This window comes from Diadema antillarum, unplaced genomic scaffold, assembly GCF_040938485.1.
Source record: "Diadema antillarum isolate AM-2024a unplaced genomic scaffold, OU_Dant_1.0 seq00000547_RagTag, whole genome shotgun sequence".
NCBI lineage: Eukaryota > Metazoa > Echinodermata > Echinoidea > Diadematoida > Diadematidae > Diadema > Diadema antillarum.
This window is the reverse complement of record NW_027271493.1, coordinates 424,085-439,673: the sequence shown is the minus strand read 5'-3', so window position 1 is coordinate 439,673 and position 15,589 is coordinate 424,085. Positions and strand designations below refer to the sequence as shown.

Below are 15,589 nucleotides of genomic sequence, written 5' to 3'. Positions count from 1 at the left end.
CCCTCCCTGTCTAAAACATCGAAGTGCTAAACTTGGAAGAATCAGACTCCTGACATGCTTTACAACAATCCACATTTCAATTCAATTCAATTCAATGTTTTATTTCATTTTTCAACAAAAAAGATATGAACATCACTTTTTTGATAACAGAAATTAAGGTGCGTAAAGTATAACATGAGAGAATGTACATTGATTGTACCACCTTATAATAATTATAATAATTATTTCTCTGTGACCGCTCAACCAAATTGAATGAGGTTTTCTGCAAAATAGAGCTGTAAGACTCTGAAGTAGCATTTAGACAGATTAATCATATTGGGTGTTATCAATGCGAAAATCCGATTGCAATTTTTTTTTGACATACTGCACACTTGCTAAGAGAACAATATGGCTGAGGTATACCGGCAGCCATTTAGACAATCTTATTTGTTTGTTTGTTTTTTTGTAAACTTATTTCATATCTATTAAATGGTCCTGATCGTAGTTTATATTTGGTACGGATGTCACTGAGGATATCCCTCATTATCATGTTATCCATGTATTTGTGCTTTCGTTCAATTACAGGTCTTGAAAAAATTATTTCTAAACAATTTGAGATCATTTTACATACCTTATTACGCACTTGCCGATGACGTTTAATGTTGTACATTGTACATAGGCGTATTCCTTTTGAATTATAGTAGGCCTTAATGTCAGTTTCATACATAACTATATGGTACTAAATGGTAATTGATGGTTATTTACGTGCAAAACAGCAATAACTGTAGAATTCGTCTATCGTCTGTGCACTGCTAGAATTGTAAATTTATTTATCATTATTTTGTTATACAATATTCTTGCTCCCTGGACAGCTTGCTAAATACAATATAGCATACAGTCTAGTGAAAGTTTACTCTCTAAAAAAATCGAGTGAAAATATTCACTCTTAAAGGAGTGAATACAAAAAAAGAGTGAATTTAGAGTGAAATTGGAGTGAGTTTTGAGTGAAAATGTTCATTTTCACTTATTTTGGAGTGACCTCAGGGATCACTCGAAGATTTTGGAGTGATCCCTGAGGTCACTCTAAAACGAGTAAAAATGAACATTTTCACTAAAAATTCACTCAAAATTCATTCTCAATTCACTCTTTTTTGTATTCACTCCTTTAAGAGTGAATATTTTCACTCGATTTTTTTTTAGAGAGTACGACACGGCATACTCATTCTTATCTTATTTCTACAGCAAAAAAATTATCATACGGTGTATTTATATTCAGGAGTTATGTCCTTTAGTCTTTAGACAGCTTCCCTATACCTGGGTGCTTGTGTCTACAATGGTCTATTTGAATGTGTAAAAATGATTGACGATTATTGGCTTTGTTCAACATGGATGGAATGAAAGAATGTCCCTCCCCCAACCTACACCATTTCTCTCTGTGTGTCTCTCCCTCTCTCTCTCTCTCTCTCTCTATGAAAAAAAAGTCAAGCAACACAGTGTCTTGCACCTTTGAGACACCTGCGCGTACTACGCTAACGCACACGCTAAAACCTTAAGCGCACTGTACGCTGGGTAACGACATGGCCAGTTGGCCAGACTCTCTTAGCATACGGGCTGAGACTATTACGTAGCGATGGAAGCCAGTGCTATTTAGTTCTACATCCTCCAAAGAAGGCTCAAAGGAAAGTAAGTGCCTTTAACAGTTCCTGACAGTCAATAGAAGAAAAAAAAAGAAAAGAAACAATTAGTGAAAATGAAATTGGCCTGTAGTAGAGCATCTCATGAAAATTACTGATCTAGAGATAAATTTTCATGTACATAAAATAATGTCATACATCAGATGTCACCACCAATAATTCAAATCTAAATACAGGAAAAAGTACAACATATACACACATGCTACGCACTGTTTCTTAATCCTAACTTACCCTTGACGAATTCCGCGACCATTCCGCCGCGCAAAATTTTTTGACTGCGCCGCTCGCTGACTTTTTACTTTCAAGTCTCGCGCAACTTTTGAGACCAAATTTGTCACGCCCAGGCATACCGCTCCGAAGCCACGCCCCTTCAAAAAATTTTCATCAACCCCAAATTGCTCCAAAATGTGATTTTGTGTACAAAGTCAATAAAAATTGTGTTTTTTCTATTAATTCATATAAAGATTCATATTTTTAATTCTAATGGCTGAAATAAATTTATTTTAGTATAATTATGCTTCTAAAGATGTGTATGACAAATTCGGCTGAAAAAAAAACAAAAACAAAAGTTCGAAAAAAAGAATACATAAAAATGATAAAACAATAAAAAACATAAGAAATTAATTTTGATGCTGAATATTTTTTTACACACAAATGTTTGAAATGTCACTAGGAATATTTGCACCAAAAATCAGCATTCCATAAGCTTTTATAAGCCAATTACAGACAAAAATGAGGTTTTTTGCATATATTTGCATAACTGATTAATTTAGAATAGAAACTGACAATTTTTTTTTAATTTAACTGAACAGTCTTGTAGATTACATCCGGCTTTATGTTCATGCAAAATTTTGCGGCGATTGCGCAAACAACGGCCGAGATCCAAAGGGGGGGGGGGGGGGGGGGGGGGGGCATAATGCCCCCCAGGAATTCAAGCTTGCTAAATAGCCCAGGTAAGTTAGGGTTAAAGGGTTTTTTTTTTTTTTTTTTTTCATATTTTACTGATTGCATACTCCTGTGGTAGATTGAATAATTCTCACAGAAGTGGCCTTTATATACTGTAACTTCTAATGTATCTTTAATATCAATTGAAAAAAGGCTTAATCAAACAAATCTTGAAGAAAATGCCACCACAAAAAAAAAAATGTAAACATGATATTAGTTTACTCTATAGAGTGAAATGTACTTCACTTTTTGGCACTTTTGAAATCAAATCATAAGCTGGAAGCACATTATTTATTTGCACCCTATATACTTGAATCTAACTTACAATGCACATATGAGTCTCTAAACACTCTGTGTACATTGAGTACCCATTGGCGCAAAAAAAAAAAATATATATATATTTGAACACACTGTTCAAAGTCCAAACAACGAAAGGGTTATTATATTACACATACCAGAAGTCTCATTCAGACACTGAATTCAAATTTTTGTTTGTTTTGTCTGTTTTTATAAACCCTTTTGATATATGTAATCAGGAACAGATGAGGCCGTTTAAGGAGCAAAAGCCCTTCACTTTATGACAACACTCCACACTCACATTTCTGTGTTTTGGCCTAAGATTATCTTGTACAGTTTTGAATTTTGCATGAAGTCATGTCCAAGTCTGTTGTAATTGGTTCTGTATTAGTACAGATGAATGTTCAATACCTGAATCTATGTCTTCCATTCCGTCATATTCATGTAAAAAACAGATTTGGTAGACATCATTTATTGTAAGCTGAGTATAAGTAACTATGTCATCATGCAGACTAGCACTGAAATACAGCTATTCAACTGAAAAAAAAAGAAGTCACATATATAGTGCTATAAAAACATTTATGTTTCTGTGTTCTACTTTCCCCCACTTTAGATCTGGTTATCATAAACAATTTGACAAAGGGTGCATATGTTTGCTTCTGAGCCATGTTCTATAATTTTGAAAGGTAATCAAATAGTTTAAAAACATAAACAAATTGTGCTGAACTATTGAATATGTACCCAAGTCTCCTGTTTTGTCATGTCAGTGGGTTGTTGTTTTTTACCATGTTTAATAGATTTAGTTATCTACCATTTAAGATCATTGGGCTTTGTATATACTGAAACATGCTGTATAGCATTGATAGAGAAGCATTTTGTTCCAAAGCAAAATTGGGTTTAAATATTTAACATAGGCTATGTATGCGTACTGAACAATAAAGTTCTGTTTGAGCAATCATTATTTAGTTTTGAAATGAAAACAAATTGTGGTTGTAGTATGAATGCACATGTTACCTGAATGTATGTCTCTTATTTTGATTGAGGCATTTTACTATTCTACCGAATGTATCTTGTATATTATTGAACCTAGTACAATAAGTAGAATATATTGCAGTTTCAATTAGTTTCAAAACTTAAAAAATTTTTCTGAACATATATGTAATAAGCAATCATGAGTATTGCAGTCTCTTGTGTTATCATGGTGTCACTGGGTACTGCACCCATCCCCCCGCCACACACACACACAATTTAATAAATTTTGTATATTGTTCAACATGGACTGTATATTGTGTGTACCAAGTTACGTAGTACAGCCCCTTTGAATGGTAATCATTCAGTTTGAAAAGGAAAACAAATCATGCTATAATCTTGAATATAGCCTGTATTTATAAAGAGTCTTGTTTCATTAAATGTCAATGGCTATTCTCCTACACATTTAGTAGATTGGGTTAATGCCATTTCACATTGATATATGAGTATAGGTGACAGAACCAAAACAAAAACAAAATGCTGAAATCATGAATATGTAACCTGCATGGATGTCTCTTGTTGTGACACATTTCTGGTTTGTTTGTTTTTTTCTCCACTTTGGGGGTATCAATTGTGTAGTTGTATATATTCTGTGTAACTCTCCTGAACTTCGCAGTGTAGCTTAGAAAGATGCTTACTAATGAAATCACTTCATACTGAAATCTTGTATGATTTATGTAACCTGTATCTAGATAGTCACATGATCTTTCATGTGTAAATGTTGTTGTTTTTCCCATCAATATTTTTAGTAGATGTGGTTGTAACATACAATTCACAAGAGGTTGTCTGTTCACTGTTATACCACACAGATAAGTTAAGAAATATATAACTATCAATAGTTTAGTTTATGTACATGTAACTTGTGCCATAATGCTCATTAGCTGTGTCTTTTATTTCATCATGCTCACTGTTAGTTTGTTTTTACTTATTCAATAGCAGATTTGGTTATACATCGTACATTATAACTTAACATATTAGCTGTGTAAATGTTTGTTGTTATCCAGAATACCGTAGAAAGATGATTATTACATTATTTGACCATGCACACAAAAATCCAATGATTTGTGTTGATTTTAAGAGAACTTTGACTGAAATACATCACCACTGTTTGTAATCAAACTTATGGCCAATTTTAATCACAACCCAATTTATGTTTTCTGTGTTGACATTTGAATTCAAGTAAGAACAAATTAGAAAAGGAAAGTTTCAGATCATTACACCAGGCTGAAGATGCAAATTCAGAGGTAGGCTTTCATTGTGGGAGTTAGCACATTAATTGAAAAGAGGTTTTTCATGTTGCTGACAACAAGCTTCTAGTAATAGACAGTACTAAAAGGAAACCAAAACCCAGAGAGAAATGTGGATTGAGTGAAAGCAGCAACATTGGTGGAACACATCAGTGAAAGTTTGAGGAAAATCGGATAATCTATGCAAAAGTTATGAATCTTTGAAGTTTTCTTGTTGTAATTACTGGATACGGAGACTATTTCAGTGTATAACATCATTTGAGGACAGCAATATCAACAGAAGTTATACAAAGAGAATTCAACATACTTTAACTTTTCTTACTTCATGAAAGCGTACTAGACTGATCTCTTTCAGAAAGCAGGAGGTCCATACCATCTGTATGTCAGTAACAAGTTCATGGAATGTGTCATTTTCATGAAAATGGATTTTTTGGGGGTAAAATTCTTCTTTCATTTTCTTTATATTGTTGTTCACACCTGACATCATACACTCTAGTAGCCTCCTTATCCAGTCATTACAACACCAACATTTGTACAAATTAATAACTCTTGCATCGATTGTCCAATTTTCCTCAAACTTTCAATGATGTGTTCTACTAACATTACTGCTTTATTACTCAATCCACATTGCTCTTTGGGTTCTGGTTTCCTTTAATGAAACTTGCTACATACTGTACTTTTACTTTTACAGCACTACAAGGAAAAAAATCCCCAGATGATAATTCATTCCCTAAATTAATGTTTGCTTGCATGCATCTCATATCTCCTACTATATTTTTTTACTCAATGGTGATTTGTAATATCCCATCTTATTAATGCCAAAGCTCCAAGTAATTGTACTATACGCCTGTCTTTGAACATTTTATGTTAAATAGTTAATTCATACGTTATTTGCTGTAAGATGCCAGAAAAAAAAAATATAGACTAGTCTGTTGACCAGTGAACTAATTGCCATGATTACATCAGCCTTCTCCTTTCTTCCCCAATTTTTGAAGTTTTTACCCCCCCCCACACACACAAAACAAAACAAAACTGTCATAATGTAAACCAGATTGAAGCATTTTTACAGTGTGCAACAGTATGCATTCATGTTGAAATTAATATCACAGCAATTTTTCATTGGCTCTTCACATTGAATAAAAGAAAAAGAAAAATATAAGCTGTTGAACTTCAAATCAATGAGCCTGGCCTTGCTTGATCTCTTACAGATGTAGACCTACAGTATTCCGTTAGCTGTATTCAAAACTTTTGAGCTATTTTTGGACTCGATTCAAAGGTGTCACACAATTTTAAAAGTAACAAAAGGGTCATGCACCTGGCGCTCTAACACTACAATGTACATACATGTATAGATGTGCCTCTAACAAAGAGAATCAATTCTTAGCACTATGACATAGTGTATGTTACTTTATTCTCATGCCAACATCTGGTATCATAAATGGTAATGGCACATTTTTGGAGGACATCAGGAAGTGGTCCACTTTTGGCTTGATATAGAACAGTATGGTAGAATTCAGGAGCATTTGAGTGTTCCTTTGGCACGGGTGTGGTAATATAAGATACCTTTCAGGAGAGCTCTTGAACACATCCCAGGGTTATGCAACTGACTGATGGAATAAAGTATCAGAATCATTTCATCATAAATCTATGCCAATAGTACTTGAGCCCTTTTCTTCCAAATGAGCACATATTTTGAGTGAAGAAAATGAATGCTGGTAAAATTGTGATGACAGCATAATATCACCGACCATGGGACTGAACGTATGTCCCGAGTACAGAGTGTATGACCTCAGGTTGAAGAACAAAGCAAAATCAAAATAACATGATAGTCTATTCAACCAACAGCTCTTGGTCTATCAATACAGAATCGATACAAAAGCTTTTGGGAAACTTACATCAAAAGGAGACACGCCCACACACAACTTCATACATTGTCAGAAGTTTTATGAAAGCCAAGGCTCCAGTGGAGTGCAACTCCGATACGGTCCAGAGACAAGCAATACAATGTACATTGTACAAAGGCAGGGCTGAGAAATATGAATAGTGTATACCAATGATACAACTGTAACTAGAAATGTTGCTATCATAGTGACTGGCATGCCTCGGTCATAAAGGGTGGTTCTCTCAAAATAGGCCATGGGGTGAGCTGGTTTTTTCGCTTGTTTCGTTCCGACAACTGCGGCACTAAAATTTCTCCACAGCTACGTGTAAACAAATAACTAAAAAGGCTACAGGAAAAAGTTCGACACAAACCCTCCTGCAATATTTTGGTAATTTAGGGGGAAACAGTGAACTTTTTTGTCACTGAGGAGCTGAATATGTACACTTTGCCGTGTACGATATTCATTCGTGAACGATCATGTGATGTATGTTATCCAATCCGAATCGAGAATTATTGTTTACGAGTCAAAATGGCCGCCCCCTGTGAGCCTGTCGACGCGTCTACGTCGTCTGCACAGCCGAAACTTATTATGCGTTATGTTATTATGCATGTAACATCGATGAAGTTTGAAAATTTCACGGCTATGACAAACCGAAGATAGACGAAACCTATTTTGTGTGCCAAAGAGTGGATCAAATTGAGTGGGGGAGACCGTGAAATCGCAGACCAGAACGAAGTGATTCAGCTGCTCAGGGGGACTGACTGCAACCTACGTAGTAGGATAATTTACAGGTTAGTTTACGTGCGTACAGTCGAGTCGTAGCAGTCGACACTGCAGTGCAGTCTCACTCATAATGTTATAAATGACCATGATGACTACAAGTACAATTGTACAACGTTTAATAGCTATGTTATGAACGTTGCTTGTGTAAATCTTCATGTTATAATGGGCGCTAATGCAGTAGCTTAGCCGTTAGCGTGTCTGTTACATTTTAGATAAATTATCTTGAATTTCACCTTGGCATGGCATAGCGTCGTTATAATGTAGCCTAGATGTAATTTTACATGTTGTTCTATGTACAGCCCAGGTTAGGTTGAAGTAGCTGATCGGTGATATTGTTTTGTAAAAATCTTGACACACAGGACTGGATTGAAAAAGGTCTAAACTGCATGTAAATTTATATTTTCATAATCATGGCCATGGAGTATAAATATTAAAAATCCATCCTGTCTCTCTCACCCCGAAATTGGCGAATCCCCCCTCAAAACACACATTTAGCATCTCATTAAATTAACTTATCAATATTTGATATAAATAGGTCTAAAAAACCAACAATGACAATAACATAATTTCAACAATTAAATTCCCTAAAACATATGATTACCATTATGTTGTGCCAAACTATAAAGCAGTGGGTGGTGGCGATAGTGAAAGGCCAAGGATTACTAGTATTAATGATGATAAGGCAGTTGTATTCATAATTATGATAATTGATATTGCATGTGATCAGGTGCTGAAAGCTGTAGATGTAATTTAAAATCAGTAATTGCACTGCAAGTACAAGTTGAAGTAGTTGATGATGACAATGATCATGAGGTGTTAATGATTACCTGGCATAGTACTAGGGCCTATTGGTAATTACAAGATTCAAATATTGGCAGTCAATAGTCTACCGTACATTTAATGATATATTGAGTGTAATGTTCAACCCCTCCCTCTAACGTTTAGCCTTTTTTTCCCCTAACAAAATCCAACGGCTAATCATTGCTGTTCATTTCTCCATTGTATTAAATAGGATTCCATGAAACGTGCTACAAGAGGTTTATAGATAGCAAACGCCTGAATCTCGCTAGGAAACGAAAGCTGAAGGAGGAGCCTGGTCCGTCAGCAGGAGCATCTGTTTCCTCCCCTAAGACGCTCACATCAAGATCAAGATTTTCTTCTGGAAGCTCTTCAGGTTCTGCTGTGTTGCCTGTAAAATGCATCATTTGCAACAGAGTCAACCTGCTCATTACTTGCCAAGGGAAATAGGTTAATACCTTCATAAACATAAGGATTGAGAGAATGTAGCAATATTAGAGAACACATCATTGAAAGTTTGAGGAAAATCAGACAATCCGTTCAAAACAGTACCCGCTGTCTACTGCTATGTATGAATAACTATACATGCGTACAACAATATAAGTATAAAGAGAATTTCACAAAATTCCATCTTTTGAAAAAAGTACACATTCCCCTAACTCCTTACCGACACATGTTATGGGTAATATTATTCCCCCTGCCTTTAGAAAGAGGCAAGTCAAGTGCTCTTTTATTATGCGACCTTTTACATTTTCTTTATACTGTTGTACGCATATGACTCACAAGCTGTCGTAGTCTCCTCATCCAGCAACACAAAAATACATAACTTTTGCATCGATTGTCCAATTTTCCTCAAACTTTCACTGATGTGTTCTACTAATATTGTTGCATTTTCTCAATCCTTCTGTTTATGAAGGTGAACTTGTCCTTTAATATGATTGATATTGAAGCATGAAAACATTGTCATGTTACTAGTTGTCCTTGATAAAATGAGCAATATATATACACCACTGAAACATTCATACACAAAGAACTTCAGTGCAAAGTTCAGAAACAACAGAATGTACTGTATATATGCACCACTGCTTTGGTCAATGTGATTGATATTCAAGAATTGACATCTTACCAAAGTTGTGCATGATAAAATGTCTTTGTAATACAGATTGCTTCCTGTATTTTGAATGCCAATGTTTATGCAACATGTTTTGACTCCTTGCCTCAGTATGTGATTGTTCGCCCTTTAGCAAACATTTCTGCCCACTATTATGATTTGATTAGGGTTGAATTATTCTAAGAACAAAGATGTTTTCCTAAGTGTGGTTTTTTTCATAAAACTGAATGACTACGATTAAAATTTGTTTCTCCCACTCTGGGGAAAAAAAAAATGTAACTATTATTAATACTGAAATAGAATGTTCATGTAGAAAGGTCAGTACAATGTAGGTGTGAGTACAAAATCAGTTTGCTAAAACTAATACCAGCCAAATGAAAATTGTGCATAAGTTGAGTCAGGTTTGCACAGATCCTCTGATATTGGAAGTTAATTGCAATGTTATCAATTTTCTATCATGATTTTTAATGCCAAACCTGTTTTATTCTCTCCAAGATTTTCAGGTACACATTGCCTCCAATACAGAATCCAACAGTTTTCACTCATGAATGGGTAAACTATAATTTTGCCTTTATTTTATATATTGGCATTTTTCAAAACTTTTACACCCTTTCAAGGATATTTGGACCATGGAATGTTCCAGGAAATTTATTAAAACTAGAAAATTTAACAGATTATAATTTTGAGCTATCTTACATGAAAGGAGGTAGTGTCCCACCATGTTGTAACCTAACGATAGCAATGAAAACTTCAGGAAATTTTATGAAGATTAAATTTTCTAAAGTACTGTATAATATTTCATGAACAACGTGATTGCTATGTGATCTAAGTATATTAAAGCTTCTTAAGAAGAAGAAGAAGAAAAGAAAAACATGTTTACTGATAAACAATATGATCTGTTTAATAGTAATGTCTCATGTGTGTTAATGAGTTTGTATGTGTGCGTGTGAGTGTATATAATATGTCAGCGTTTTTATGCACCTGTGTATGTGTAATGCACTGATCAATACATGCATTATATCATTGTGTGTGTTCATGTTTATGATAATCTTTTTTATGATGCTGATGTGATATATGACCAAGGCATGTAGAATAATATCTTAATACACTTGGGTATATTGAATCTTCATAACTATGTGTGTGCTTATGTGTGTGTGCATGTGAGGGTGTGTGTGTGTGTGTGTGTATGTGTGTACAATAAGATTCTCCCACATACACGCGGACACACACACAAACAAACGCACTGAATTTTTTTCTCTTTTTTTTGCCTTGAATGATTAGTCATTTGATTAATAACATATTTGAACAGAATATAAGGCATTTGCCTTGACCTCTGACGGTCAGTCAGTGCTCTCTCTCATATGGTCTCGAACCACTTTGCTCAAGATCTTGTCCTCCTTTGCATAGCCAGCATCAGGAAAAGCTGAAACATGAGATATAATGCAACTATTAAACCAAAACTTCACTTTTTTTTTCTAGGTATATGTCTAAAAGCAGTGCTTTACAAATGTGTGTATGTATTTCAGCTTAGAAACACTATGGGAACTATACTGCGGCTAGCAGCCCCATACGCATAACTGCGGCCAGCAGCCCCATGACGCTATGCGTCATGGGGCTGTGAACTGTAGCATACAGGATCATGACGGATGTTTTATCGCGGACAAATATCAACTTAAAATCGGAAAAAAAAATCTTCAATTTGAAGACTTATTAATAAATTTGAAGTATTGATAACAGAGTTCGTGCAAGGTTTGCTTCTGCAAATAGTTCCTTTCTGTTCAAATTGATGACTAAATGTGACTCGGTCGAGAGGAAACTGGGAGAGCTACACTGAATTGACGGCCAGCGCATGCACACACAGACATCTATATCCAGTCAATGGATTCGAAATTTGTGCGCAGTGATGTGTGCGCCTGCCCTGACCGTCAATTCAGCGTAGTTCTCCCAGATTCCTCTCGACCTAGTCATATTAAGTCATCAATTCGAACAGAAAATGACTATTTGTAGAACCAAACCTTGCACGAACCCTGTTGTCAATACTTCAACCTTACTTGTAAGTCTTCAAATTGAAGAATTTTTGTTCGATTTAAGGTTGACATTTGTCCGCGATACTACCATGTCATGATCCTAAATGCTACAATCTGCAGCCCCATTACGATATGTGTATTGGGCTGCTGGTCGCAGTTTATAAAATATGGATTTTCGCAAAAACTACAGGATATTTCGAGGAGAACTTTTTACAGTATATTTAGGATGTACAAAACATTACATGTCCGCATTCAGAAAGTAGTGCCAGTGTTGCTGGAACGAAACCCATTTTCTAAGCCTCTTTTTCAGCTTCACCCCATGGCCTAAAAGGTCTGGAGTACGTCTTGAAAATATGACAGTTTCAGGCCTAATTGTCAAAAAATCATAATGACACGTTTGTCACATATGTGTTCAGTGTTTACTTTTTTTATAATAATAATAATAATAATAATAATAATAAATCATTTATTAAGCGCAGAAACTATGTCTATATATTCTACTGCGCTTCAAGAGCTCTTAAATTCCTATGTTGCACAATGCTGCATGGGAAGTACAAAAAGAAATAAGCCCACGCTAAAACAAAAAAATTTTCACTTTTGATTTAAAACTATTTAAAGTCTGACATTTCCGAATGTCTAATGGTAATCTATTCCACAACCTAGGGGCTGCACAAGAAAATGATCGGTCACCTAAGGTAACTTTTGTTTTGATTTGGGGTATCTGCAATGTCAATCTATCATTTGTACTGCAGAGATTATGGCTATGAGTCTGAGATTTAAAGTTCAATAATTCACTGATATAACCAGGGGCCTGACCATTCAGAGCTTTATATACCAGCATCAATATCTTGAAATCAATTCTTTGGCGAATGGGCAGCCAGTGCAATTCCTTTAGAAGTGGTGTAACATGAGCAAATCTTGGGAGATTACAAATCAATCTTGCACATGTGTTTTGAACCCGCTGCAACTTAACTATCTGTGAATCCGGTAATCCGTACAACAGACTGTTACAATAATCTAATTTGCTTATAACACATGCATGGACAATCGTCTTCATGCTTTCCTGATCGAAATATTTACGGATGCGTCTCAAATTATATATCATATAATATGCTGATTTACATACACTAGTAACCTGAGATTCCATATTCAAATGGGTATCAAAAAACACCCCCAAGTTTCTCACATTATTGGATGGTTTTATAACAGTATCAGCGAGTGATATACCATTTGATTCAAATTTAGAGACTTGCCGTGGAGTGCCAATGACTAACAATTCCGTTTTCTTATCATTTATATTACATCATTTTGTTTTGTAATGTCCAGGTTCTAATGTACTCGATACATGATTCTAACACAGTTATGCAGTAGTCTTCATTTGGTGTGTTAGGGCGGAATGACAAATATATTTGTGTGTCATCTGCATAACAGTGACAAGTGATAGCAGGAAACTCCTTTTCAATATTTGTGAGGAGTCTACTTGTGTACAGTGTAAACAGTAGGGGACCTAAACGTGACCCCTGTGGGACACCAAAAGGTACCATGAACACATCAGAGACAATGTCTTCCATTTCAACTGTCTGTTTTCTGCCAGACAAATAAGAGTTAATCCATTCCAAAACTTTACCGTCAATCCAAAAATGGGTTTTCAGAGTTTTTGATAGGCAGGAATGATCAATAGTGTCAAAAGCGCCACTGAGATCAAGTAAGAGCAGTAAGTTGATCTTCTGGTCATCCATTGCCATCAGGAGATCATTTTTAATTCGAACGAGTGCTGTGTCAGTGCTATGAAAATTTCGGTAAGCAGATTGATTGAATGGAAGAAGTGAGTTAGACTCAAGGTGTTCAAGGATTTGTTGGGTAGCAGCGCCTTCTACTAACTTTGAAATGTATTGAAGATTACTAACAGGCCTCATATTACTGAATTCTGCTTCAACATCAGACTTCTTCAACAGTGGTTTAACAAGAGCAACCTTCCACAGAGCAGGGAATTGCCCTGTTGACAGAGATCACATTGATCATTGATGTTATGACAGGCAATAATACATCTAGATGTTTCATCAATAACTTTGTGGGTAATGGGTCCAATGGACAAGACTTCTTACTAAGTTTCATAATCAATTTCTCAACATCATTCTCAGACAATTCTTTAAAATCTTTGAAATCTACGATCTTTTGATCAAATGGGGCTTCATCAATTACAAATTTGTTCACATTAATGAGTTTTAATTCTATGTCATTATGAATTTTCTTCACTTTATCCAAGAAATAGTTGCCTAAGTCATTGACAAAAGCTGTTCTATCCGTATTACATGGAATCACTGGTTGCTTGTGTGACATATTCACAAGACCCTTCACAATATTAAACAGTGCTTTGGTGTTTTCTCTGTGTTCAGACACGAGGTCTTTGTTGTGGGTTTTGCGTGCCTCAAACAAGGAGAAACTGTAAGAGTTTCGAAGTGACACATAATCTTTCCAGTCTTTCTCAGATCTTGACTTCAACCAACGTTTCTCAGCTTTCCTCTTTCTACGTTTCTTTTCAATATAACATCAGTTAGCCAGGGTGTCTTAGGTCGCAAGACCACAGTCTTTTCTACCATCGGTAGGTCTCATTGGAATGGTTGGCTAGATTGTTTGAGAGAGCAGGTATTGTATAGACCCCTAGGGATTTTAGCATTTTCACTTGACCTTAATTAGACCCTTACCCTGTGATCACATGACCAAAAATTCTTCTGTAATCACTAACTGGTATCATCCATTTTCATGGCAACACTTTGAGCAACTGACTGACAAAGTGCCCTGCATCGACATAAAGAGGCTGAATTGATGAGTGGAGATGACGCCTGTCCAGTGATCAGGAGGTCGTGGGTTCGAATCCCGCTCAAGTATGTACGCCCATGATTTTTTTATCATGGCTACTACTAAAACACTGATCAATTCAGTGCTTATTTACGTCAATGCAGGGCAATTTGTCAATCAGTTGCAATGAAAGCATCTCGACGGAAGAATTTCATGAATTTGAACACTTTGAGCTTTCTTAAAAATATGAGAAAAATTGTGACATTTGAACAGTTTCCCTTGACCTTTGACCCCATGGTCAAAATCTTTCCCTATAAAATCATTGTGCAGTGATCCATGTGTATATACATACCAGGTACCTAGCTTTATCAAGTTGATGCACTGAGTAGTCCCCACGGAAGGGATTAAAAGAGGAATTAAGAATACTAAAATTTTAGCATTTTAACGCAACCTTTGACCCTGTGGCCCCAAAATTCCCAAGAGAACCACTGTCAGGCAGTACATGCATGTTCTACATGTCATGATGATACCCTGAGTCATTTCAAATATATGGGGGAGTAAGATTTTGGCATTTTCACTTGACCTTTGACCTTTGATCTCATATCCTGCAGCCAAAAACTAATACCTAAGAAGTTTATTTGGCAATACGTGTATACACTCAAGTTTAAAGAAAATACCTTCGGGAACTGCATATGGGGGAAATAAAGAATTTTCAGAATTGAACTTGACCTTTGACCCTTGACCTTTGACTCATGACCCCCAACCTCCTAAGACAAAAACTGTCAGGCTGTTATATGCATAAAGTTTCATGAAGATGCCTTGTGCCATTTCCGAAATATGGAGAAAAATAAGTACAATTTCACCATTTTCACTTGACCTTTGACATTTGACCCAGGGGCCCAAAACTTTTGCAAGATAATCTTTATCTAGCAGTTCACATTTACACTTAGTTTCAAGAAATTAACTTCAGGCATAGCACAGATATGGGGAAAATAGT

At 35.6% G+C, this 15,589-nt stretch overlaps 1 protein-coding gene across 1 annotated transcript in view; it reads right to left on the bottom strand.

Annotated features, from left to right (window-relative positions):
• LOC139734804 (uncharacterized) overlaps positions 1 to 15,589 on the bottom strand; it is a 185,587-nt gene that overhangs the window by 78,420 nt on the left and 91,578 nt on the right. The gene's annotated exons all lie outside the window — the stretch shown is intronic.